The sequence below is a fragment of the Athene noctua genome, chromosome 2 (assembly GCF_965140245.1).
Source record: "Athene noctua chromosome 2, bAthNoc1.hap1.1, whole genome shotgun sequence".
In the NCBI taxonomy this organism is placed as follows: domain Eukaryota; kingdom Metazoa; phylum Chordata; class Aves; order Strigiformes; family Strigidae; genus Athene; species Athene noctua.
The window spans coordinates 36908972-36935963 of record NC_134038.1 but is presented as its reverse complement, the minus strand read 5'-3'; the positions used below and the strand labels follow the sequence as shown (position 1 = coordinate 36935963).

General features: G+C 40.3%; 1 protein-coding gene across 2 annotated transcripts in view; it reads right to left on the bottom strand.

Annotated features, from left to right (window-relative positions):
* NCOA2 (nuclear receptor coactivator 2) overlaps positions 1–25241 on the bottom strand; it is a 197138-nt gene extending 171897 nt beyond the window's left edge. Inside the window, exons 1-2 of one of the 2 annotated variants that reach the window (XR_012633103.1) lie at positions 25014–25241; positions 14923–15002 (exon numbers count right to left, since the gene is read on the bottom strand). The gene's annotated coding sequence lies outside the window, so the exon portion shown is untranslated. The remainder of the gene's footprint in view (positions 1–14922; positions 15003–25013) is intronic. The other variant, XM_074898853.1, reaches the window with a different exon arrangement.
* Between the last annotated feature and the right edge of the window lie 1751 nt (positions 25242–26992).

The window sequence follows — 26992 nt, the reverse complement described above, 5'->3', positions numbered from 1 at the left end:
ACACCAAATCAGGGTTGTCAACAGGTAAAGTCCTTTCACTAACAGGATGGCAGTTATCTGCCTGACCATGTATCTTCTTGCAACCTGCAGAAGCACAGTTTCTCTGAGGCAGAGGAAGGAAATGGCAAATACATACATACTACCACACAAATGCACATAAACATGTTTTGTCTCAGTCATGATCACATGAGTTTCATTTCCTTTAGAAACCAGACTAAAAATGAGAAGGGTAGGAAAGATGCATAAATACACTTCTATTGGATTCAGTCATTCTCACACCTTTTTATCTCTCTCCTACCCACTTCCTCAGTAACTTTTGGTCACCCTGTTACATCCTACTGATCATCAAAGAGAAGCTTGGAAAACATTTTGGCATCCATGTAATTCTTGTAAAAACACCGGGAAGCATAATTCTCTCAAAACAAGGATCCTAGGGAACTAAGGAAGCAGTATTTTGGCTGTTTACCAAACATTTTACAGCAAAGGTAATTAGTAAGTTACATACCATTGTAAGCAACACCAGCACAAATCCAGCTTCCTTCACCACTTGCTGTCTCTTCTAATGATGCCAAGATTGTGACAGGCTTACTTAGCATGGTTATTGTTTCCAATTTCAAACCTTTATACTTAATTAAATTTCAGCTCTAGATGATGTATCTTAAACAGTTCAACAAACCAAAAATACTCCAACCCCATTACTTCACCTTTTTTTTCCACTCACTGCAGCAATTAATCTAAAACACTTCAGAAAGATTTTGTGTTGAATGGCTAAGATTTGCTAAGTGCATGTGATAAGCTATTTTTGAAATAAAATACACAGAATAACATATATTTCAGTAAGAGTAACTATCCAGATCCTAAACAGTCTTCCTTTATCAAGAGACAATTCTGTGTATCTGGAGCAGAAGTCCGACAGAAGTCATATGAAAAAAACCAAAAAGATGACTAATCAATTATATTTCATGCATATTAGGTACAGTCTTCCATCAGCTGACAAACTGGAAGAGCTGCGCCTCTGTCTCTTGTAAAAAAAACTATTGCCTTTTTGGATCAAAAAGTATCAGACATTTGCAACAGGTTTTGAAGATTTATATAATACATAATTACACATGCCTGCACACACATACCACATCACCACCTCCCCCCCGGAATTCCAAGTTTTCCATTCAAATGCGGAAAGAAGAGCTAAAAAGATTGGAGCACTGATCAGCATCTCAATACTTCTTTCAAGAACCAACAGGAAATGATAACTAATGAAAAATTCCAAATATTATTAATACAGGAAAATATGTCCAGCTTTGACAACCAACACAGTCATGGAATAAACACTTCCATCTTCAGTAGCTGCTAAAACAAACACTCTTTTACAGGCTTTGACAGAGAACAGAATTCATTTCCCCTTTACAGCTGCACTGCTTCAAAGTCAGTTAAACATCAATGTGACAGCCTTACTTGCAAGAGCTCAGACATTTACTATATTATCTTAGCCGGACATGAGCAGAAAGCAGAGACTGTGAAGGTAGAGAAGTAGCAGGGGAGAGAGGGAAATCAAGATTGTTTTTCTTAAACACCTTATGAAGTGTTCGTCTTAGCTGTTGCCAGAGAGTTATTTTTCTTGTTCATTTATTCTGTATTTAAAGACCTGGTTAATACAAACATAGCACAAGTCTGAAGGCAAAAAGTTCACTAGGAAAGAGCTTGTTTACACAGATACTATTCGGTTACCAACTTCTCACTCTGTGATACACTGTGCTTCTACAAACGAAACTCAAGTTGACTGAGCTATTATCAATGTTTACAAAATAGACTATCTTACTTGCAACTAGCCATCACCCTATTGGTTTCTCATTAATATCTAGAAGACACACAGTTTAGGTTCTTACCCTAATTTCTTCTACCAACTTTCCTGTACAACTCCTACCTCACAAGACCATCATGAAGCTTCATATATATTAATCTGACACAGAGCAACAAGCATTCTAATAAGTACATAATAGTAAGCAGGAAGGAATATTGGCCAGATGTCAAACCAACCCTAACAATGTGTACAGGCCGCTAAATTGAATATCTTGAACAAAAAAATAGACATCAAATAACTGTAGCAGCCAGTGGCAAGAAGTGGTCAAGAGTATTTCCTGAGATTATGTAGAAAGCTGGCTGCTCACATGATGATGGCTCTGCTTACTTCCAGATGTTTAATTGCATTAAAGAAAACTAAAAATACATCAATCCATGTTCTTACTACTGGTTTCCCATGAAAGCAGTTGTTGCCATTGGGGGAAATGACGTGATCGTAAAGAGCTGTCTTATGAATTACCTACCAAAATACAACCCAAACTACTAGCAGAAGATTTGCTGAGTGACAAGTTCTTTCATGGCAAATGATCCCTCAATACTGCAACTCAGAAAAAATTCCCTACAATACTGAAGAAGTTTTCCATTAGGACTCTGGACATATTTAACACTTCTCTATGCATGCTATAAGCAAACTTGAAAAAAAAATAAATCTGTATCTCTTCCTTTATTCCTAGTGGTATATTGTATTTAACTACACAAGAGATGGCATATCTGAAATACAGCTTAAACCACCAATCTACTATTTAAAAAAAAAAAAAAGACAGAGAGAAAACTGTAGCTAATAAAAGCAAAATGTTGTCACACAAAACAGTCTGTATAAATTATGTTATTAACTTCTATTCTTTTTTTCTTATTTGAACCTCAGCTTTGGGCCAAGTTGAAATTCTAGAGAAAGCCTGATGACTTGTTGCCATACAACTTGGCAAACCATGTAAGTTTATTTTCAGGAAATCTCTAGATCTCAGCTAATGAACCACCTTTCACCTTCCGAAGAGTCACCTCAGGTATAACAGAAAGACAAATCGAGATGCACTTCACCTACCAGTAACAAAAACACTCTTTTTCACACTTGACAGCAGACCCAATCTAAAGATTCTAGTCCCAATCTAATTTTTTCACAATAATATTTTGTATTTGAGGTTTCTGTCTGGAAGTCATCTGCATGAACTCCCATATTGCCCTTACTATATCTGGAGTAAGGAGACACTTCAGTTTGTACTTCCTCTCCAGGAAAAAGAAGAGAATCAAATCAAGCATTCCCTACAAAAGTTTTTTTAACCTCTGCATCTTGAATAACCCTCTTTCCAAATAGCTCAAACAAATGATCTTCAGGGCATGCAGCAGAAGCTGGCCAGTCAGCCAGACTCAGGATGAGTGGGCCTGTAACTCTGCCTACCATGGGGAGACGGTGTTTTGTTTAAGCATTTATTTGTTAAAATCTTAGGGTCTGGAGAGTTGGGGAGGTTTTCTGGTGCTGTGCTACTGTACCCTCCCCACTCCAGCACCACTATTTTTAGTAACCCACAAATGTGTAGCTGTAGGACCTCTCCTATCACCAGAAAGCTATCCAACTTGAAGTAGAAAGCAGCCCAACTTGTGCATGCTAGCAATTCTTCAGATAGAGGCTGGCGAGCCCGGCCCTGCTTGCTTCTGCTGCAGCTAGAACTTTGCTATGTGCACCTTAATGCAGTAGACAGAAGAAAGGCTTTTTTGCTTTTGTAAACAAATTTCTGATGGAAATACTGCAAAATAAATCTGCTTATTTTTTATCTTTATAATCCTTATTGCACTATATTATTTACATCTCTGTCAGCTCCTAGAAAGCACAAGAAAAACTTTCATATCCTAAAAAATTTCCTTCTCTACACATGTGCAAAACTGATGACTGTTGTTTTACCCAGTATTTCCTCCCAAAATCACAAGTCATCAGACCTGGTCAAGACTTAAATTTCCATAGCTATTACCAACTTCAAAAACATGCTACAACATGTTGATATACATATTAAAAATTTATTACTAACTTATATACATGGAACTGGTACAAGTATAAAAATATGTTTTTTAAAAAAAATAATTCTCAGAAGCAACAATAAGTAAATTCTGTTAAAAACACAATTCAAATAATGTATAGCCATGGTTACTCAAATCAGAAATCTTGGGTGAAATACCACATGCCTACGTGGTAAATGACAGACTGGCAATGGAAAGTTCTGCAGGACAGGCTACGATCAGAGTGGCGCTGGAGCTGAGCCCACGACTCATTTCAAAACTGGTGTCAAAAAGTCCTGTGAAATTTCTCAGTATATGCAATGCACACTGCACAGCTTGTCTCTATTCAATACTCCTGAAGAGACACTGAGTGCCGTTAAAGTGATGTATTATGCTAAGCTTTTCATGATATTAATTTATATCCTATGACATCACAAACTATAGATGTTTAAAAATTCAATTTAATTTGTAAGACAGAGAAATATGTAACCTGCTAAAATATGACTAGGTATGTTATATGGCTTTTAAAGTTGAACTGTAGCTGAAAAAATTATAACAGTAATATGCACAGAATATTCAACATAAAATAGAACGAAAAGTAAAATGTTGAGTGAATTCATTATTAACTGAAATCTTGCCTTTAACCCCCCCAAATTCAAGTTACTAATTAACTGCCAAATACTCCTTTTATGTATGACACAGCATAATACATTTGACTATTATATTTGTATTTCAATACTTTGCAAATTAATTTTAAAGCTTTTGGTAGGATAAACTTTACATGCATAAACTTGCAAAATATTCAAGTTGCTTGTCTACTTATAAAAAGCAGAACTTCTCCCTTCAGTTCCAGTCACATGGATGTCATTTAATAATAAATTTTATTATGGAAAAAAAATATCTTCTTGTCAAGAGCACAAAACATTTATGCAAATAAAAGAAACACAAACTTCTCCATGCATAAATAACACTGAAGACAAAACAAATACTAAACCCCTAAACCCATCCCCTCCTCAGGTAAAGAAGACATTTTCCCCCTTATCCCTCAGTTACATCAATCTCCAATTATACAGTTGATGGTAAGCAAAAGACAAAAAAAAAAAAAAAAAAAGGCAATTTTCAACCTCAAGGTAGATCTCAAAAATAAGACCCATTCATATAATCCCTCAGTCATCAGGTGACACTCCTAATTTAAAACAACAAATTATCCCATGTGGCTCCATTATAAAGTGATAGCTAGCACCTCTAGTAATTTAAAGACATCGCATTTTCCTTGAGGTTAACCAGACAGCAAATCAAATAATCCCACAGAGGATTCAGAGCAGGCTTGACCCATTACTGAAGTGTTAAATTAGAATTTCAAAGAGTAACTCCATAGCCACCCTTCACAGAGATAATTTTTAATTCTTCCTCTGTGAAATGTGAAGTTAAGTCAATATTCAATGTTTTATCTCATAACATAAGCAGACAAAAATGCTGCTAACTCAAAACAGTCTAGATAGATTCTTGTTTAATAAAATAGCAAAAGGCCATTGCTTCAACGTTTTAATAGGCAAGTTCTTTCCAGCATTTTTTACAATTTCAGTATTAATTCACAACACAGGTAAGCAGAAGCAAGCATTTAATTTACATTTGAGGAAATAAAATATATAAACATATTTTTATTTATTTTCCCTACGCAATCAACAAACACCAATGAAGCTGAATTATGCATATGGAGAAAATAATGAGGGTTGACCCCATTTTACAGCCACGAAAGTGAGGGACTTAGAGCTCAAGTGACTTGTTTTCTCTGGCAAATGTGGCACTGAAGAGTAAGCTCCTGGCTCTCTAGCTCAAGAATCCCTGTTGTTACCCATGTAAGAGCATTCCTGTCAGTATAATTATAGGGAAATTTCCATCACAGGCAGGGGCAAACATAAGTCCCCAAACTCTACAAATGGTTCCCTGCCACCTTATCTAAGTTATTTGTTGATTATTAAACAAAAAAAACAAAAAAAACAAACAAAAAAAAACCAACCCAACCAAAACCCCAGAAATGTTGTCAAAGGTAACAAGATGTTCAATTTTTGTAGCTGACCCTCAGCCAGCCTGAATAAATCGTTTAAACCGACTGTTTAACACAATACAAGAACACCAGAAGCTTGGCACAATAAGAGCCACAGAGCCCATCATGGGCATGGCATAAGAGTGGCTGATATTACCCAGTACCCCGAAAAAAGCAACAGGACAGAACTAAAAACTGATAATACAATCAGTACAACATAGAAACAAACATACACGCACAGAAAAAACCCACACGTTTTCAGTTATTGAAATATTAAGTAAAAAATTCTCATGTTGTTGCAGGTATGCACCCTCACGGAAAACCATGTTGCATTAATTTATTCTGTTCCTCAAGACACTGTCTGTGTAAAAAAATACCAGTTCCCTTTTACTGACTTCCTTCCCTGACAGTGGTAAGCAAAAATCAGTTAAAACCAGTAAAACACAGTATTGTCTTTACATTCAGCTAATACAAGTGAGAAATATTTTCAATTAGCAGAAGGTCTGACCCAATATTAGATTTTATATTTTCATCTTTCTTGTATTGCTAGTTAGCTCAAACTTTCTGCAAGAAACCCTCCTATTTCTCTTCTCAGAATCTCGTCTCTAAAAAAAGTCCCTCCTCCCCCAAGGAAATTCTAAGGGCAGGCTCACTGTCTTCCTTTCTCGGCTTCTGCTATACAACTTGAGTAAAAATTATTTACACAAGTGCAACAGAACAGAGTACAGCTCATCATGAAAGTTACCACTATGCTTATGCCACAGTATTTCCACAAAATTAGAACAGTAAGAACAGTCCCCAAATCATGTCAATAGCAAGAAAACTTGTGGCATATGGCCCTTCCCACCATAACACAAAATACTCCCTCGTGGTTTTAAATTTTTAAGCGTTTATTTCTACCTTTGCCAGACACAGCGTACATGGTTCACATTTTTCCTTCTCATTTGCTCCAAGAGATCTAAATATGTCTCTTTTTGTATCTTTTCAGATTTTCAAGAGTTCATCAGTTTTACACAGTAAAATACTTCACACTGACCTTAAAAGGATTTTGAAAAAAGGATGGCATACACAGTGGCAACCATGTGAAACTTTAATTTGTGTTATATCTTTTCAGTCAAATGTATCCATTTAATTATGGACAATGATACCCCTGATAGCAGGAACAGAGCTGTGCATATAATGGATTTTTCATTTCAGCCACCAAACAAGAAAAGAAAAAACAAAAAAAATTTAAAACTGTTTCAAGTTGTACAAATTCTCAGTTCACCAGGAAAAATGCCCTTGCTTCAGATAGCTTACTTCATGCCAAAGTAGGGTAAGCTATCTCAAAGCATTAAGAGTATCCACAAAGGGATTTAATTGCTAAATATATCTGTGAATATATACCTTAGCTTCCTTTGCAGTACCTTGTCTGAGAAGACAACCTCATATGTAGCAGATAAATAAATCTATAAAACTGGACAAGTGAAGAATCTACTGGTTTTTACTATAGGGCACACACAACAGCTAAGGCGCTCACTGTCAACGTAGAAAATTCAATTCTCAAAGTATTTATGCACCAATAAAAAGCAGAGCTGTTTCAGAGGCAGCAAAGTTCTGCTCAAAAACATTCAGCAGCCCAGGGATGGCAGCAATCTCCTAAGAGGCAGGAGACCCAAATGCAAACCTCTTCTCTGAATCAGGAGCATTGTGATTCCTTCCTTGGTCTTGTGCACCCACATCCTGGTGTTCAGAAGGCTGCGTGTGGCAATCTGCCCTCCTACCTCTCCCCAGTTTTTGCAACCAAAGACGGGTGTACCCCTATTTCCATGCTGCCAGTGCCCATGCAGGCACAGGAGAGGGCTCACCAGCCCAGTGAAGCAGGTGATGTCGGGAGCCACTCTCTGCCACAGCTGTAAAACACTGGCAACCTGCCCATCCCCAGCCTGGTGCAATGGGGACAGGCAGGGCTGCCCTGGACCCGGGAGCAGCAGGGTAAACTGCAGCTCATGGGGAGCAAGACCAGACACCAGGATGCAGTCACAAGCCATCCCTCTACCCAGGGCACCGGGTGCCACTGAAACTGTAGCCCAGGGAGAACCCTCATCTCACCCACTCACAGTGGTTCCTTGCTCAGAGCCGTACCCCAGAGTCGGGCTGTCTCCCCATGGCTTATTGACTGTTAAGTCTTCCTGTTAATCTAGCCTCGATATCCAAAACTTCTGATTTCAGAATTTCCTAAGTGAGCCATTATAGCATTTCTGATTAGTAGGGAATTTTCCCCCTTCCTCAGCAAAGCTACTCATGAAATTCAAGCCAACTCATTAATAGCTTCAAGCTAGCCAAAAATACATTTTCAGTAAGTAATTCCCCCTCAAAATACACAGATGCAAATACGTCCAACACTTACTACAGAGTTTCATAATCATGGATCAAACTGTCCAGACCCAAAACACCACTCCTCCTACACTGCTGCCTAGGGGCTTTGACTGATGGCAAAGGTGGAGGAGAATGGACTAACCCAAAGCTTTACCACGTTGTATCAGAAGACCACAACATACAAAAAAATTCTCTTGGAAGCTGGGGGCGGAAGGAAATAGCTCAGAAACTGAGTGATGAAGCAAATAAGAGGAAGACTAAGTAGGAGGAAACTTTGATAACTACTGTTACTGGAATCAAGTTCAGCAGCAGCAGGCTGTTACTTGTTTGTTGGGTTTTTTTAAGAAGTGCCTACAGTACCTAAAACAGGACCAAAGCACCATATGCACAGTTCTATGCTGATATTCAAAACAAATATATATTATTGTGAATCAGATGTGCTATACACACAGCATATTTGACACTAACCAACAAAAGCAAAAAAATTAATAGAACATAGCCTATGGTGTACAGTAGTGGTGGTAGTGGTGCTTGGGGTGTGACAGTGGTAGAATACCACATGATATTTCATATAAAAAAACACCCCTAATTTGGGGTGGTTTGGGTTTGGTTATTTTTTGCTTCTCTGGATTTGTGTAGAGTATGTTTTAAGTGTGGCAACCACAGTGTTATACAACAGACTCATATGTATTGATTCCTCAAATATTGCAGTGTTGATCAAGAGCCTAGAACTTGGATAATGACAAAAGAGTGAGCTCATGAGGAAGAAAAAACTAAAATCGCAGCCAAGGAAAAGGAATATTTTAAACATCAGTAGTCACGCATCAAGCTTCATGTACCATCAGCTGCACATAAACCCTATTCCATTGCAGGATACATTCTGGAAGTTACATACTGTAATTACAGACAGAAAAAGTTTTACATTAGTCTGTTCAGCAGGACTAAGCAATAAAAACAGATTTAACCAGGATTTGTGAAGAGAAGCCAAGCAAAAACCCACAACTGAAAACTGAAAGGCCATAAAAATTAACCCGAGTGAAATTTTATGTGTTGGCCACCTACTTCTACAGAAATGTAGTTGGGTTTACCCCATTTCAAAATACTACCACACAGTAGAGTTTCAGGATTACAACCTGAACAAAGAACGTAGGAAACATCACACTCTTTCATAGCAATAAAACACATACCTTGAGATTGAAGGACAAAGGAACCCAATGCAAAAAGGGTTCTTCAATTTCATGTGTTACTTGTAAGGATGATGATTCAAAGTTTAAGTGAGAATATCCAAATATAAGCAAAAGAAAAACATGCTGAAAAAATATGAATGGAAACATTTTAACTCCCTCTGACGCTACTACAGCTTTCCTCAATGATGAACTGATTTGCAATACCTACTATAAAACCAATTATTTTCTCAATTCTAATTTTAAAGATTCCTAGATTGCCTATTACTGTCATTTTGAAAGATACAGAGTTCGGTGTATACAGAATGCTGTAGTTTATTGAAATGGGATTACTGAAGGAACAAAAGTACTGATAATGAAAAAAGGGAAGAATATGGACCATAAAAACAAAGATGTGAGAACAGAAAAACAGAGCATATTCTTCATTTATCATGGCCACAGCTGTAAATAGTTTTACCAACGCATTTATATACTGACAGATATTGTGTACATAGGAGTGTCAGTACCCCTTTTTGCTTGTGATGAAATGATTAGAGGAGGATTTAGTAAAACATTTTGAATAATTTGAGCCCTCCACAATGATACTGTAAAACTCACCAATATTTCTAAATAATTTTAAAAATACTTAACATCTGTAACTTATCTAAGACTCTTCATCTGAATTTTTCAACATCCAAAGTTTTTTTAAGAGAAAACCTGTAATTTCTTGCCAGTATAGGTAATACAAACGTAAATTAATCAGATGGAAAGACACTGTGCCACACTTCATATTAATCAGCTGCAAATTCACTTACTATTCTAGTCACATAAGTCTTCTGAGCCTAACATCCCAGCATTGTGACATTATAAAAATTTACCCACTTTAATGTACAGAAATATCCATGAACCTCAAATTATTGCACTATAATGCTGTCAAATAAACAGACTACTGGAATTCAATTTCCAGAAAGCCAAAGCAAAATCTACTGGCCTTAATCTGGAATACCAGTGTCATTTTCAAGCCCTGTATTTAATTAATACTATTTACTGTCAAGAGCCAAGCCGGGTAAATATTTCACTCTTCCCAATTCAGGGGCTAAAGGCAGGCCCAGAGGAAAATCTGCCCAAGTAAATGCATCTCATCTCCTTTGATAATGCAAGTACTCAGTTGTCCTGTTCTTGACCCCTCTAGAATTCCCAGGCTCCAATACTGGTGGTACAATGTCATCAATCTATATTTAAAATATATATTGATTTTCCACAGATGATAATGACAGCTATTTCTTCTGCAAATGCGTATATACTATACCTTTGCTCATATAAAAAGGTTCCTATCAAGGTAAGAAATGAAAAAATCTTAGCAAAGCCCATTACTAAGTCAAACCCAATATTTAAGAAGTGAATAAAATCAAGTTAGCAATCTCATTTCCTAAATATTTTTTATTTATCTCACTGAAACTGAAATGTTAAAAATAATCCTCCAGGATATAGCTACATACAAAAGGCAAGCTTCCATCAATCGAATGACAATGTTTTCAATATATATGAAGTTGGGTACCATCAATTCAGTAAAAAAATTCACTGATGGAGCACTCAATTTCAATCCATTCACAGTAATTAATGAGTTTTTCATATTTAAGAATGGTTTACTATGTATTTGAAAGTTGTGGCCTCAAAACTATGAAAGTACTTTAAAATTGCTTCGTTATCAACAAATCTAGTTCTGCTAGTTGCAAGCACGATGAGATTTCTCTCTATAATACTCTCAATTTTTCATCAGTTTTAAAGGAAATGAAATATATTACATTTGTGTAAATTTCAGCTTTTCCACAAAATAAACCCCAAAGATTTCCATAAGCTCTCATTTCCAATTTTAGAGGGAAAAAAAGTCTGTGGGATGCAATTGTATAAATCTTCATAGACATTTATTTCTCAATACTTCTTATCCTCATTGTACCACCCACACATAACTTCACTCTCAGATTAGGACTATCATTTTAACGCTGATTGCATTAAAAATTAAATTCACCATAATCAAGCATCCACTTTTACAGGCAATCCATGTTAACTAATGTCGCTACTGAACAAGAGTGACTGAAAACAGAAAAATCTGATCATATTTCATGCAAAACACAACTCCCCAATTTCAAGGTCTAGGAATGGGAACACATTCCCTTTATTTATCACAAACCAATTCAATGTAGATTAAATATCCCTCACAGATGCCTCTGCAAATGAGAAGGCCCAATTCAGTAAAAATTATCCACACCTAAGATCAATACCTGTATTTTATTTCAGGTATTTCAGAAACACAGCTCCTGTGGGAATTAAGGTGCTCTGAACTGACTCCAGAGCTCTAGGTAGGCACGAGCCCAGCCCAGCTTTGCATGCTGATAGAAATGAGCTCTCATTCAGATTTGATACTTGGAACCTACTATAGGTTCCTCACTGCATCCTTAAACTAACACTGAAGGCTCTCTAAACTTGTTTCAATATAAGGCACTATTTTCAGTATCGCACTTTATTTTCTGACAACATTCCCCTTACACACACATGTATTAGGAGGACACAGTCAAAAAAATGAGACATCTGTCAGAATTTTCTTTATCTACTACTGCTGTAGAAAACAATAAGGAGTACTATAACTCAGAACAAACAGACACACAAATATTTTCTATCTATCACACTTGACACTAACTACAACACAAACGCCAATGAAATCGCTACAAAGTTAGATTGAAACAGACTCTCCAGATCAAGAGTGACAGAAAACAGATTTCTCTAATCCACATTCTCTTTTTTTTTTTTTTTCTGAGAAATGTTCCTTGCAAAGCAAAACGTTTCATGCAAAAAGAAAAGGAGAAAAAAAATTTTCTGACTGAAAACCTTTAGACTAGGAACTACAGATTTTTATCTGTTTGGAGGTTTTTTTAAACAAAAATCTAAACTTTTCACCATCTTTAACTGCACAGGTTTTTGGTAGCACACAGCAGCTACTTCCCACCACCCCAACTACCAGCTTATCAAGGGAGCAGCCACAAATTCTGTCATTTATGCTAATTCTTATCAGTTCATATACACACAATCTAAAGCAAATCAGTCCAAGATTCATACTCTTATCCATTATATCATCTAAAAATAGATCCAGTAAGTATTAAGCAGTGGTTTCACTTTCCAAAAAACTTAATACAGTGGTAGACAGGTTGAATACACACGATTTCAGTCACAGCAGTTGTACAGACTCACAACACACAGTCAAATCCAACATCTATTTCACAAGCAACTCCAGTCAAAAGTCGAGACCATGATTTCTTAAACAAAACTCCAATTGATATATCCTTCAGACACTAGTATAATTTCAGGTGGGTGTACTAGTTAAAATAAACAGCTACAGCTCTCTGATCTTGAGATGGAGAAGGTGAACATCTGGGTACATTGAACAATACGACTGAAATAGGACAATCAGAAATCAATGGAAGAATTTCCAAGGATTCAAAAGAACCAAAATTTGAAACTATTCCTTGTCCTATGCAACCTACTTTTGCTTAACTGTCTATCACATGAACACATGGATAACTGCCCACTTCAGAGCAAAAGGATATTTTGAGTGAAAACCTACCTCTTTACTTCATCCTTGCCCTGTAAATACTTCCATGACATCCATTTTTTATAGTGGTTTCTTCCTCACTGTCATCACCACAGACTTCATATACCAATATCTATCTCCTATTTGCTCTTATTAAAGGTTTTGAACTTTTCAAACACAGCAACTATGTTTTCGTCAGTGTCTGTAAAGGTACCAGATTACTTTTTGGCACAGTAACAACTACATGTACAATTTTCATGCAGAATGTAGAAACACTAAGCAAAAGAGAGGGGATGTTTTATCCACATATATTAATTAGGGGAAAAAGCAATTATATTTAAATTGCTTTTTATGTCATTATTTTCTTTTTTTCAGTCTTTACCTAATGCATTCCTTTTCAAATGGAAAATTACAATTGAGACAACTGAAAACAAACATAACTATCAACTTGACAACAAAATTTCATGTTCTCTTTGGAGAATTTTGGCGGTGACTTTTTTCTCTTTCTTTATTACACACACCTAACTCATTCTGTTATGAGTCTTATTCACTAGAAAAAAAAAATATTTTAGATTCTTACTTTTTTTTAAACAATTTGTTTAAATTATGACAAAACCAGCTTATTATTGAGAAGACCTGCACATGCACATTAATATAATCATTATGCAGCCCAGATAAGTAGTGTAAATAAATAATACAGTGTAAGTAATATGTGTAAATAAGTAATAATATCTATGTGGCTGAGCATTTTCAAGTTAATAAAATACACAAACGAACTATTAACCAGTATTACAAACTTCACTGAACACAGTGAACTACAAAGTGTTTTATCAGAACAGCCAAGGGAAAATGAAGAAAAAACCCAGAAGCACTGGAAAGCTTCTTTATCTGTTTTCATTCAGCGATGCTAGAAAATTCAGTAAGTTTAAAGAAAAGCATTGTTAGTTTGCAAAAATTGCTCAACATGATTAACAAAAGAGGAAATGATACTTGATGTGGACATACATAATTTTACCCATAAATGGCTGGCATTTTATAAAGTTACCCCCCAAACAACTAAAAACCTTTTCAGCAGGCTCATTTCCCGCCTCTATATTTAGTGTGCAAGCCTCAAAAATACATATTTCTGACCTTAATAAGTCACTCTACATGTTAGAAGACAACATTTATTCATGAGTACCCTGAAAAGGTTCTCACATAAAATCTCAAATGCATATTTGTAAAATATTTATAGCAAGTGAGTATATTGATATATGAAACATACCTAAAATGAAAACATGGCATTTATATCCTACTTTCTTTCACTGCACTACCAAACTATTATTAGTCTGCATTTAAACAATCCGCAGGGGTCCCTTTTTCTAGTTCTCAGTGGTATTATCCCTTCTTGTGAGCAGAGTTAAACAGGCACAGCACTGCCTGATGGAGTCATCAGACAGTAATTCTTGAGCAACAAGCAGTTTAAGTCATCAGTGCCATTACACCGATTTCAACCCTCAATTTAAGTAATTTATTAGTGCAGATAGTTCGATGGAAAAGCTTGCATTATTTCATACTCAACCTTTGCCATAACACAGACCATCATCTGCACATTTGAAAAATGTCAATTCCTTAGTTACAGTTTAAAATATCAAACAAACTTAAACGTTGACCCCTTCAGCCTTTCTCAGCAGAGCATCCCATGTCTGGTCATGGTACTAAAGCAAGATCCCAGCTTCCATAACCAGTCTGGGCATTATTTTTGAAAGTGTCTAAAATGTCTGTATTTTGACTCACTGTATTATTATCGTATGTTACTTAAAACCAAGGCTTGTTCTGCTGTATCCACAATCAGTTTAAGACATCTCACATCAAATTTCCCAGTGAAGAAGATAAAACTGTAATACAATCCAATTAAATGCAATAAGATATAGACAACTCACCAAGACTCACTGGGGCAGGCAACGATTTCTAGGGGCTGTGCGTGCAGGGGGCCTCACTACTCATATACATCTCAAGAATGCTAGAAACAAAATTGAGAGAAAAAGATTAGTCTTTCTTTGGAGGAGACAGGCATAGAAAAATAAAAATATGATGCTTAGCACACTGCAGTTTTAAGCATAACCCAAGGAGAGGAAACAAACTTTGCTGAGCATTATCTGCTTTTCCAGACATAACTACAACCCCCTTCCAGCTGCACAATCACTCCAGGCACACAACTTCCTCTCTACCTGCTGCCTACTGCAAATTCACAGTGACAGCAACTAAGATGTTTACATTAACTTACATGGTACACAGCCTTTATTTTAGCAAAAAGAATCTGTGGGAACCCTCTGTGAAAGTAGCCAGTTCCTTTTTTGGTTGACTGCTTGGCTGGCTGACTTTATAACACATTAGTTTCAAATCTCTAAAGAGGAGAAACTGGTGTTCTTATAAATCGTCTTTCAACCATTATTAAAAGTTGCAGGTAAAGAAGCATGTTCGTTCTCTGAATATCCACTTACAGTGCTCCTGACCCAAGTGATGAGTATCAGTGGACAAACAAGCAGACAGCTCTTCATTAGTATAGAGCTTAAGAGTCCAGTAGAGCAGAGGACGTACGCTGCACAGCAATACACATTTCTTCAGGGAAGAGGAGCATGACACTACCCACATAAATATTATACCTGCATTTCTGTTTGTAGGTCAAACAGTACTCTATGTTAAATGCATCCAAGCATGCTACCAAAGAAGAATTTTCTATCGTTTTATTCTGACAAACAAAAAGGCAGAATATAAAGAAAATGAAAGATACACTACAAGAGTCATCAACAGAAAGAAAACCCACACTAATTATGCCTCAAGAGAAACAGAATTTAGGAACAACTTTCTGTCATTTCTGCCATCTCACAGAAATCTTCAAACAAACTCTGCTTAAGTTCTTTCAGTCACAGGCACGATAGGATACCACTACAGTAACAGGCTACTCAGGCACACCACTAAGAAGTATTCTTATAATCAAATATATACAAGAAGACATGACTACATTAATTCCTCAGGAATGCCCAAAAGCACACAAGCTCTAAAGACCACAACAATGGGGGCCTTACTGACAGAAAAAACATCATTTTGACTTAGGATAAAATTTTAAGTAAGACACTACTAGATCTTTTGGTGATTTAATGAGATTTACAGCGTCTGTTAGACACCTGCACTTCAGAGAGACATACCAAAGAGAAGCTGCTGTCTCACTAGCAAGTGCAGGCTGCAGCCCCAGTCCATGGTGGGGACACATTTTCCACAGAGGAACAATAATGATGAAAGTGCCTGTGCAGACAGAAGCATTTACCACTCATCTCCTGTCTTTCAGCTGCTGCACAACAGTGGATAAGGATGACTACTCTACTGCCATTTGTTTCTTGACAACTAGCACGGCTGCTCACTGGTATTTTCCTACTGCTGATATATTTTTTAGTCCCACCTCCTGATCCAGTACTGCAGCTCTAAGTCTGCACACAAGTAATGTGGCTCCTGATTGTTACACTGTAGCCCACAGAACGCTATGGGGCAACAACAGAAATAACAAGTTTTGCTGATTTTAATTTGTTCTATTCATAAAACATTTAATAATAATGCTGTCTGAAAACAAAGACAACATATAATAGTTTCACCATAGAAGCACTGCCTTCAAAATACTAATGAGATATTTCTTTCCAAATAAAACTCTTTAATTATACAGCAACTAGCGACAAGCTTATGTATCCGAATAGATGCATAATCCGTTATATTCCTGATTTTTTCCTCTAACTAGACTGTCAGTGAAGAACAACGATGAACATGAAGTGATGGGCAATGAAATTACCTACTAGTCCTTTGCCTTCCCTGCTCAAGCCCTTTCTGAAGCTTGAAATAAAGGAAAGCCAACTCTGCAGCCAACAGGCAATGCTAGTACCCATGCAAATTCCTACAAGAATTGGGGGGTTCTTGGGGTGCCCCTCAAAACTGAAACCACTCTTGCATAAAGCCAGCTTTTACAGTAACATAATGCTGTTAATGGTGGTGCTCAAAGGCCTGTAGGTAGGCCTCATGCAAAGAGCTACATGAAGAATGGTTCTCTGCCTCAAACAGTACACAAATTATCAGCAACGGCTACTATATTAAAATGGAATACACCATTGCCATCATTCTCCATATTTGCCATTTTCCAACACCATCAATCCTCCACCCCACAGAGAGTAAAATAAAACTTTTTAAAGGTTAAATAATAACTAAAAACAATACGGCCTAGAATAGCACACCATCCTCTAAATTCAGAGTGGTTTATGTCTTTATTTTCCATTCATGCACAGTCATTTCTTTCTTTTCCAGTGCAAAGGGACATCTGTATTCCAGGAACATAAGATGTATTACCTCCTCACCCCATAAAAACTGTAAGTTGTGAGCAAAACACACAATAGCAACTCTACAAACTACAGTTTAGATAAAAGGGAGTGAAGGACTACCACTTCAGACATACTTGGAAGAGACCATCATCTCTAGCATGCAAGTTTAGTGAACATATTTTTTCATCTACATACAGTCTTCAGGTTTTCTCATTCTTATACTAAGAAAAGGTGCCACAAATGATCTCACCATTGTACAGTTAACACTAATTTAACGCAGAACTGTAACAAGAAAATAGTTTGAGGACTTATTAAAAAGTCAGTATGTGTCAAAGTAAGCCATGATTCTCAAGAAAGCCAGCAAAACAAGCAAAAGCATGTTTGCACTGCAAATACCAACAGAAATTGGCAAGCAATTAAAAAAAAAAAAAAAAAGCTTTAAACTATGTTATTAGAGCCACATTTTGTAGCCAGTAAAGTATCAACAGGTTGACTTTTTCTTTTAAGATAAAGGCAACAAGTATTCTGGCCACACTGAAACAAAATAGTGTATTTCTAGTTGTAAATTTTTATTTTGGAAAAAATACAAAGACTTAGACTTGAAGAACAGCTTTTGTCCTTGAGAATAGAATTGAAATCTGCTAAAATTAAAAATAGATGGATATATATATCTGTATACACTCATAATTTTCCTCCACAAAGAATCTGTTTTAGGAAATTGATAGAACAAGAGGAGGACATTGCTTATATCTCTGGAATCAAGGTACAAATTTGTGTAAGGGTAGCAGGTGAAACTAGTTGACAATAATCATATTAGTTTCTGGGAATAACATAAATGGTGGAATAACGTAAGTGGTTGGTCAGCAAGTCCTGACATTAATTTTGAAGTAGGAAATAATAGTAAAGAATAGACTTCTGAACTATCTTGCGAAGTCAAAGCATGGTGAAACACGTATGAAGAAGAGTAATCTCCACTGTATACTGGGTGATATCTGAACCCTCGCTTGCACAAGTATTAAAACATATGACCTTGGGTTTTGTCTTGTTTGGTTGGGGTTGTTTTAAAATTTGATTCCATCTCACAGGCATATGATGAATTTGTAAATTCATAAAAATACCTATAATGAAAGTGTCAGTATGTACTATCAAATTTATTCATAGGCAGACTTTCCTCCATCCTCATAAAATTTTCTTTTTATATGCAATTTAGTACCTCCTACATAATCTGTAAAGTACAAATAGGTGACATACTGCATTGTTTTTAATTGCAGTGATTTTCTTCAAAATCCACGGGCAAGGCTCATTAGAGATCAATACTGACAGCAATAAAAAACTAAGTCCGTTCACACACAGATGAATTACAGCATGGGCAGAGTATGAGTAAAATTCCATAATAATTCTGACCTAACAAGTAAAATGTTATTTCACTTCCCATGCCCATACTTCAATCCCAGACTTTTCCACGGAGGCAGCCAATAAAGTAGCCAATTGTGATATGCCCACTATAAATCCTACCAAAGAGCAACAATAGGTCTTACATAGCTCACTAAAAAAGCATCAAAATAGCAACTCTCAGTCATCACTACATTAGATATATGTTCTCACTATGTCCCACGATCACACACCCCACCCCACCCCCCGGCAGAAACTCATGTTATCCATACTACCTAAGATTTATTAATAAATCAACACATTCAGTAGATATTTTAATTAATTTGCCACCTATACTCTCTGCCCTTTCATTAGTTCACAATCTATGGAAAACATTAACGTATTATTTTAGCATAATACAAGTTATCCTTTTTAAGCAGCAAGTAACTTCTTGAAGTTTAAAACCAAACAGAAAATATATAATTAGGCTTTTCACATAGGGCATTGCATCTTAGCTGGAAAAAGCAAACGCACATTACAATGAGGCTTCTGAATATCTAAGTAATGGGAGCACGCACACAGAAAGAGTGAGATTTACTATCCGTTAGTATAACTGCTAAAATGAGAGCAAAGCAAGAATAATATCTGCCAGTAACTGTATTAATGGGAGATTGTTATGGAAGCCATTTAAGGAAATGCAAGACTTGGAATGGTATAATGATGCAGCTGCAGAAGGAGGGGAAAAAAAAAAAAAAAGTGTGTATTGTTAATATGTTGTTCTATAGCTTCAGACATTTAAATTAATGAACCAATTTCAAACTTCAATATGCCAAGCACCCTAGTGACCATACACCTTCCATAGGAATTGTGCTTATTTTATTTCCATAAAACTCTTAAGTAAAATTTCCATTAGTCTAACTTGAATAACATGCAATTTCCATAGAACAAGATTGAAAAATCATAAACAGGAACAAAATGTAGTGCAGTAAATCCACCACGTTCAAGATCTATTTTTCAAACTATTCATCAACTGAAAATAATTGTATAAAATCAGCAGAAGTATTCCAAATGCTCGGGAGAGGAAAAGCTGTTCTAGGTAATAGGCAAATGCAGGACTGAATAAAAGAAAATTAGTTTCTTCCACTCAGTTTTTTCGTCATGTAAATACTATTTCTGAATACTTCTAACACTGACAAAATAGTTTTTGCTTTAAAACTGTGTTAAAAAAATTCCCTGGTTGGTTTGTTGTGTTTTGGTTTGAGTTTTGGTTTTTGGTTTTGTGGTTGTTTAGGTTTTTTTTTTTTAATTCTGTATCCTAATTTGATTAAACTATACAAGCTGTCTTTTTTCATGTCACATTTCTACTTGGTATGTTTTGAAAAGGCTAAGCTACTGAATCATTAAAAATAGGGAGTGTTTGCATAATGTAAATACTGCTGACAAACTACTAACTGTAGAACTGGTAAGATGCCTTAGTAATATGTAACCACTGATGTAATATTACAAATTATTCTTAGTACTCAAAGTTGCCATTTCACCAATATGTATGCCTGTTCAAAATGTTATTCTAACACAGAGCAGGAGTCCTGGTAACTGTATTTATTCCCTGAAATCTGAAAATATTATAAAAATATTATCTATAATAAATATGTGAGATATGTTGTCTAAGCTTGATTATCCTGATGGGTAAAAGCCAAAGAATACTTCTGTAAGGTTTAAATTCCCAAGAGAAGAAGAGCTCAGATCCCGTCTGCAAGCACACAATGGAATCACAGCTGACGATGCACATCTTTTTCTGGATGTCTCCATATGCTCAGGAGGGGGGTTCTTCACCCCCCCCACCCCCACCCCCCCAGCTTCTCCCTCTCCACCTCCCTTGCTCCCAGCACTACACTGAAGGATTTGTCATTAACTGCCACCAGGAGTATGAGAATGTTTTAACAACTAACAAAAATAAAGTAGTGCAGTGAACTTCACCTCATTTAAAAATAAAAATAAGTGATCCTGCCAGAGTAGCCATCTGTAACTAAATTAACTAATAGTACAAAATGGGTGGATGAATGGATGCTGCAATATGCCTTCTATAAAGTAAATATCCATGTTACTCTGTTCTTAGTTTAAAAGGTTGTGTCAAACAGAAGAGTATATACTGTAACAAAACATCTAACCTCTGATCTCCAAAGCCAAACATAGAAATAAATGAATACTGAGAATTTTAATGCCTATAAGAACACCGAAGAAATGTGTGGAATTTGTTAAATACTTTATACCTACTTGCATACAAACTGCATTGTTTCGAGAGGCCAAGCATAGCAAATGTACAAAAAATGAATGTGGCAAGAAGAGTTTTAGTTCAGCGTTCCCTTTCTCCAGTGCACAATCCGTTAGCACCGGGCAGACAAAGAGAGTCACGTTTATACTTGAATTTAGTACCAGTCTTTAGTTCGGCTTTTTCTTTTAAACTAACTGACAGCATCCTCAAGTCTTAGACCTCACAAGCCTCCACAATTTCTGCAGTTCTGGTGTCGGGTGCTAGAGAAACTCCAGCTGAGCACAGAAGCCCAGATTTTGCCAAAGAGACAGTGACATCAGCAACAAAGGCAAGGAGCAGAAGACAGTGGGCACTGTAGCAGCAGCTGGCTCACTCATTGACTTTGTTCTTCCTGCTGCAAAACCTGGGCTCCCTGCAGATGGGCTAGCTCTTACTGGTTTTGGTTTTTTTTTTCAGGACAGAGGGAAAAGTTGGGAATGTCAACACTACAAACTGCTTATGTGTCTCTTCTGACAGAGCTTTTCAGCCTTAAAATGAGCAACATCCTAAATGATTATACAAACATAAACATTATTGTTAAATAACTTTGACTTCAGCGCTTCAGTTTAATGCAATACACTACATTTTATGTGATTGAATCCCTAGAATTTTCTAATTTTTCCCACTAGAAATAATCTTTAGTTTCTCCCTCAAATAATGTGGGTTCAGTTAAAAAACTTAAATTGAACTGTCTTATTCCCAAAGTATCACTCTTGATGGCGATAAAGCATTCCTTCCACAAATGTCTTGAGTTGCGAATTTAGCACTACCAGGACACACAATGAGAAACACAAGGAGATTTACACATTTAGTAAAGAAGGGTCTTCAGACCCTGCAGAGATACTGATGAAACACATCATATGTGGATCATCTCCATAGTAAAGATCTCAAGCTTGAGAAAATACAAAGTTGAGAAATCTTCATTTTTTATGTGGAATAAAAGCGTATGGTGGCTGGAGGAAAAAAAAAAAAAAAAAAGAAAGAAAGAAAAAAAAATATATTACACCCCCTCTGTCAGGCATTTATTGCATAATGTTAACCAAAATGAGATACAAACACATTAAAAATTACGTGATTCTTCAAATATTTACATGATGTTAAAAACATTGACTTTTCTTCTTAGAAGTTATTCTCAACATTTTTGAAGGTTGAGTCCATGACAAAGTATTTTCTTCAAGACCATAGATGACCGAGAACAGCTATGAACATCAAGCTTATCACAGCACTTCTGATAAACTTAGGGTTTAATCATCTGGGGGCAATTTACATCTTTCTTTATCTCATGTCACACAGCCGAGCTGACTTCTATGTTCCAGTCCCCAAGTAGCTGCATCACAAACACCAAAATAAGGGGCACAAATGCACGAGTGTCCATACGTGCCTGCATACATGCCTGTACGTGCAAATACGCACAAGCCTGGTATATCCTATTTGTGACACCATTGCTGACGTAAACAAGCAAGTGTCCTGAAAAATACGTAGGAGGGACAGTACCTACACCAACTGCGATAAAACGACTGGCTTCCATTCACAGTGGTCTTAAGCTGCATGTGAGCAAACAAGAGCCCTGCTTTGGGGAAGAATAGTTTCGGTATGACATTAACAACAGTGTGCAACATTGTCATTTCTCCAAGAGTGTCCAACAGAGCGGAGCAGCAGCTCCGTCCTGCTCGGCACCCGCAGAGGATTCCCCCATGAGAGGAGCCCACCAGGTGGCCCAATGCTACTATCAGGTTGTGAAGAGCCAGGAAATTAACTGGCTAGAGTTGATTTTATAGTTCAGTAAATAAAAACCCAACGGGATAAAAACCCCTAAGGACTGCCTTCAGTCACAATGGCATCAAACTAAGACCAAAAATAAAAAAAGAAGCTTTAAGTAAAAAGACTGCCAGTCTTAATCTGTTTACTTATTTACAGCAGCAACAGAGCTATGCTTTAACTGTCACAGCCAGACACTATATGCTTAGTTCAAACCATACTTAAATGCCATAAAAATATTATCGGTTCAGTTCTAGAGCCTGTTCACCTACTACTATGAAAGAAAAAAAAAAAAAACAAACAAAAACACACAAAAAACCCAACAAAAACCAAAGCCAGTTGATTACTACTGAGCAAGCAGGCTGTTCTCCTTTTACAAGGAGACTCTTTCCTGGCTAAATTACCAGTGTATTTAGACAGCGGGCTCCTGCACACTCACACTTCAGGCAGAAGTATACAGGCTAACGCAAACCAAGATTCAGAAATCATTATTTCCCAGTGACTATCAGCAACCTTCCCCCCCCCCCCCCCTTTTTTGCCAGGCTCTGGGGCAAGTTTCCTGCAGACAACCCGCACGGCCCGAACGCCCCTCTCCCTGGAAGGAGGCATGTGATTCCCGGGCTGGGGGGGAACGCTCAGGCCCAAGCGGAGCCGAAGGAGCGAGGGGCAGCGGGGGAAGAGGGACGCGGCTCCAGTTACACCGCGCCCAGGAGCCTCCGACCAGCGCGGCGGCAGCGCGGTCCCCGCGGAGGCGGCGGCGCACACACCGCCCCCCGCGGAGGCGGGCAGGGGCTCAGCACCCGCCCTCCGCGGAGGCGGCGGATATCTCCCCACCCCCCCCCACGCGACTGGGGGCCCGCTCCCGGCGGCCGCGGAGCTGCCCCCCCCCCCCGCAGCCGCCGCCGCCTTGCGCGCAGCCCCGCGGCCGCCGCCCGCCGCCGGGAGCGGGAGCGAGCGGCGCCGCCCGCCCCGCCAGCGGCACCCGCCCAGGGACCCCGGCCCCGCGCCCAGCCGGCTGCCATCCCCTCCTCCTCCTCCTCCTGCCGCCGCCGCTCCCCGCCCCGCGCACACACACGCAGACACACGGCACTGCGGCGGCCGGGCCCCCACCCCTCCCCGGGCCGTGGGGAGGCGGCGGCGGCGGCCGGGCGCCCCGGGGCTGCGCTCGCACGCAGCTGTGCCGCGGCCTGGCTGCGCGGCTGCCGCGTCCCGCCGCCCGCCCCCGCGGCGCGGCTCGGCCCGGCGCTGCGCGCACGGGCAGGCGCAACCCCCGCGCAGAAAGTTAGAGAAGTTGCCCGCTTCTCCCTCTCCTTCCCCGCGCGTCTCTTGCGGGCGCGCAGCGGCGGCGGCGCGCCTCGGAGCTGGACCCGGGGGAAGGGGAGAGGGCACCGGGCGCCGCGGGCCCCTGCCCGGTGCGGAGAAAAGGGGGCGGCCGGCTCGGCCCCGCGGAGGGAAAGCGGAGCGGCCCGCACCCTTGCGCACCAAGTCGTTGTCAGCCGGGGAAGGGGAGGGGGTGAACACCGCCCTGCTCCCCAAATCACCCCTTTTGTCATCGGGGAGAGACCCTCCCTCAAGTTTCCCTGTCGGTGTGTGCCGGGGGGAGAGGGGGGAATGTCCTCAACACAACCCCCGGAAAACCGCCCTGCGCATCTCAGCTGTCCCATCCTCCCCCCGGCTCGGGCAGGGCAGCCCCCTGCCCCCCGGATCACCGCAGCACCCCTCTCTCTCCTACCCGGCTCCTCTCACTTTCTCCGCCTGCCGCCCCCAGCCAGGGGCGCGGGGAGGCGGCACCCGACCTCCGCCTGGCCTGGGAGCAGGAAACCAGCCCCCTCGGCCCGGCAGGGTGGGGTGCCGTACGCCCCCCCCCCCCCCGCACCCCTCCGCTCCGCCGAAACGGGGGACGTCCCAGGGAAGTAAACCCGGGCCCCCCCTCCCCTCCCGCTGGGCCCCGGGGGTGCGAGCACGATGCCCCGGCGAGGGGCAGCCCCGCGGTCCCCTGCCCCCAGTTCCCCACGGAGGGGGCCGCGGCCCCCACCCCGCTTCCCCCCCTCCGCCGGCGCGGGGAGAAGCCGCCTCGCCGCGGCCGCGGTGCCGCCCGCCAACGCCGCCCCTCCGCGCACCGGCGCGGCCCCGGGCGTCCCCCCGGCATTACACAAGGCGGCCGGGGAGGCGCGGGGGGCTCGGGCACACCCCCCGCCGCGCCGGGGCCGAGGGGGCGTGCGGGAGCCGTTACCGGGGTCAGTGCCGTCTCCCGCCGCTGCCGCCGCGGCTGCCGCCGGCGCTGACCTTCGCTTTGTAAGATGAAGCTGAAGCTGGGGCTGCGGCCGCCATGTTCCCGTTTTAATAACTGCCTGCTTGTTTATTTCAATGGAGACCCTCCCACCACTCGCCCTCCTCCTCCTCCCCTTCTACCCAGAGGAGGGCTGGACGGGGAGGAGGCGGGGGGAGGCACAAGTCACTCCCCCCTGCCCCCGGGCACGGCGGCAGCGGCCGGGCCGCGGGCTGGGGGAGGCCGGGCCGGGCCGGGCCGGGCCGGGCCGAGCGGGCGGCACCGCGGCGGGGCCCGGGGCGCTGGTGCCGCCGCCGCCGCCGCCCCTGGGTGCTGCCGCCCGGCGGAGCGCGGGGCTGCCCCGCTCCCCGCCCGCAGGGACAATGGCAGCCGCCCCGCTCCCTCCCAGCCCTGCGCAGCGCTCCCGGGAGCCTCCTCCGCGGGAGCCTCCTCCTCGGCACCCGCACGGGGAAGAAAGGGGAAGGAAAGGGGAGGGAGGGGAAAAAAGAAAAGAAAAAAGTCCTTCGCCCTCGGAGAGCGAGACTTTAAATGTGGCCCTTGGCGGTCGGCCCTGGGAGGAACCTCGCTCTCAAGAGGGACCGGAGCAGTCAGCCCTGATACGGCTTTCAGTGGCCCACATTCACAAAAACGGGAGGACGACGACTCGGTCTTATTTTCTTTCTTTACTCGCGGGAAAAAAAAAATAATTAAAAAAAAATATATAAAAGAAAGCACACACATGCTGAAAATCGTGTCACGAATACACAGCATCAACTGTATCTCACTCAAGGGAACGAGGGGATGAAGAAGCAGGCTTTTCCTAGGTTGGAGGAGTGAATACGTGAGTTAAAAATTATTTAGGGCTGGAGGGTGATTGTTAAACGTTGCCCTTTAGTTCAAGAAGCAATCCATGGTGCAGAAATCTCATCTTAAAATAAAAGCTTTACATTTTCATGTGTCAATAACAGCAAGCTATACTTTACACACTGTAATAATTGTTATTTGTGACATTTTTTCAGATGGGTGTGCAGCCCCAAGTTTTTCTGCAGCTATCCACAGATTATACATTGTCACTGGTGATATGGCTAACTCTGCTTGCAATTAGGCTTGTCCAATACTTTTTTCATCATAACCGTTGTTTTCAGATGGTTGCATTTTGCCCTACTGTGCTGCATACAATTTCCCATACTTGTGTCTGACTCAATTTTTTTAAAAGCTTTCTCTTTCATTGGGCAAAAATAGTTCAATTGTTTCTCCAAACAAATTAAAGGAAAACTGTCTTTCCCACTATCCTTCTCTGCTAAAAAGGTCTTTGCAATCAAGTTGCTGAAAACAGATTCTAATATTTTTCTCTTCTACAGAAAGAACTTGGGTGGGGGAGGGATGGCTATTGGAAATTTATTTCAATTTAGTCCTATTAGGAAATGGGGGTAGAGGGATTTTAGTTCGTATATACTCATTAGAGCTTTGCTTCTAAATTGACAGTAGATCCTACCTACATTAAACACCACTGGTTTAGGGAGAGTACTTTTGGCAGCATCTCCAGAAGAGAAGTGGACATGCTTTAGCACTGGGCTGCAGCAGCTGGAGAGGACAACCTTCTTCAGTGGCCCTCTCCATCAGTTGTACTCCACAGAAAAATTACTCTGTCTCCAGGAAGCTCTTCCACTCTGCCCATACATAGGCAGGCATCAAAGAGATTGAAGGTTAATTCTGTCTGAAGAGCAGAGAAATCAGAATATTACCTTGAAATAACGGCAAATGGGAGTAGCTTGTATGTGAAAAAAAAAACCTGGGGCAAAGAGTTCTGGAGAGACAGAGCTTTTCCTCTGGCCTCATTTGCTATATCTGTGCAAATCTCTGTAGCAAATAAGATGAGTTATACAGGCAATAATCTAATTTACCTCACAGTTGTGATTCATTCGTTCTCCTATGCTAAGTGA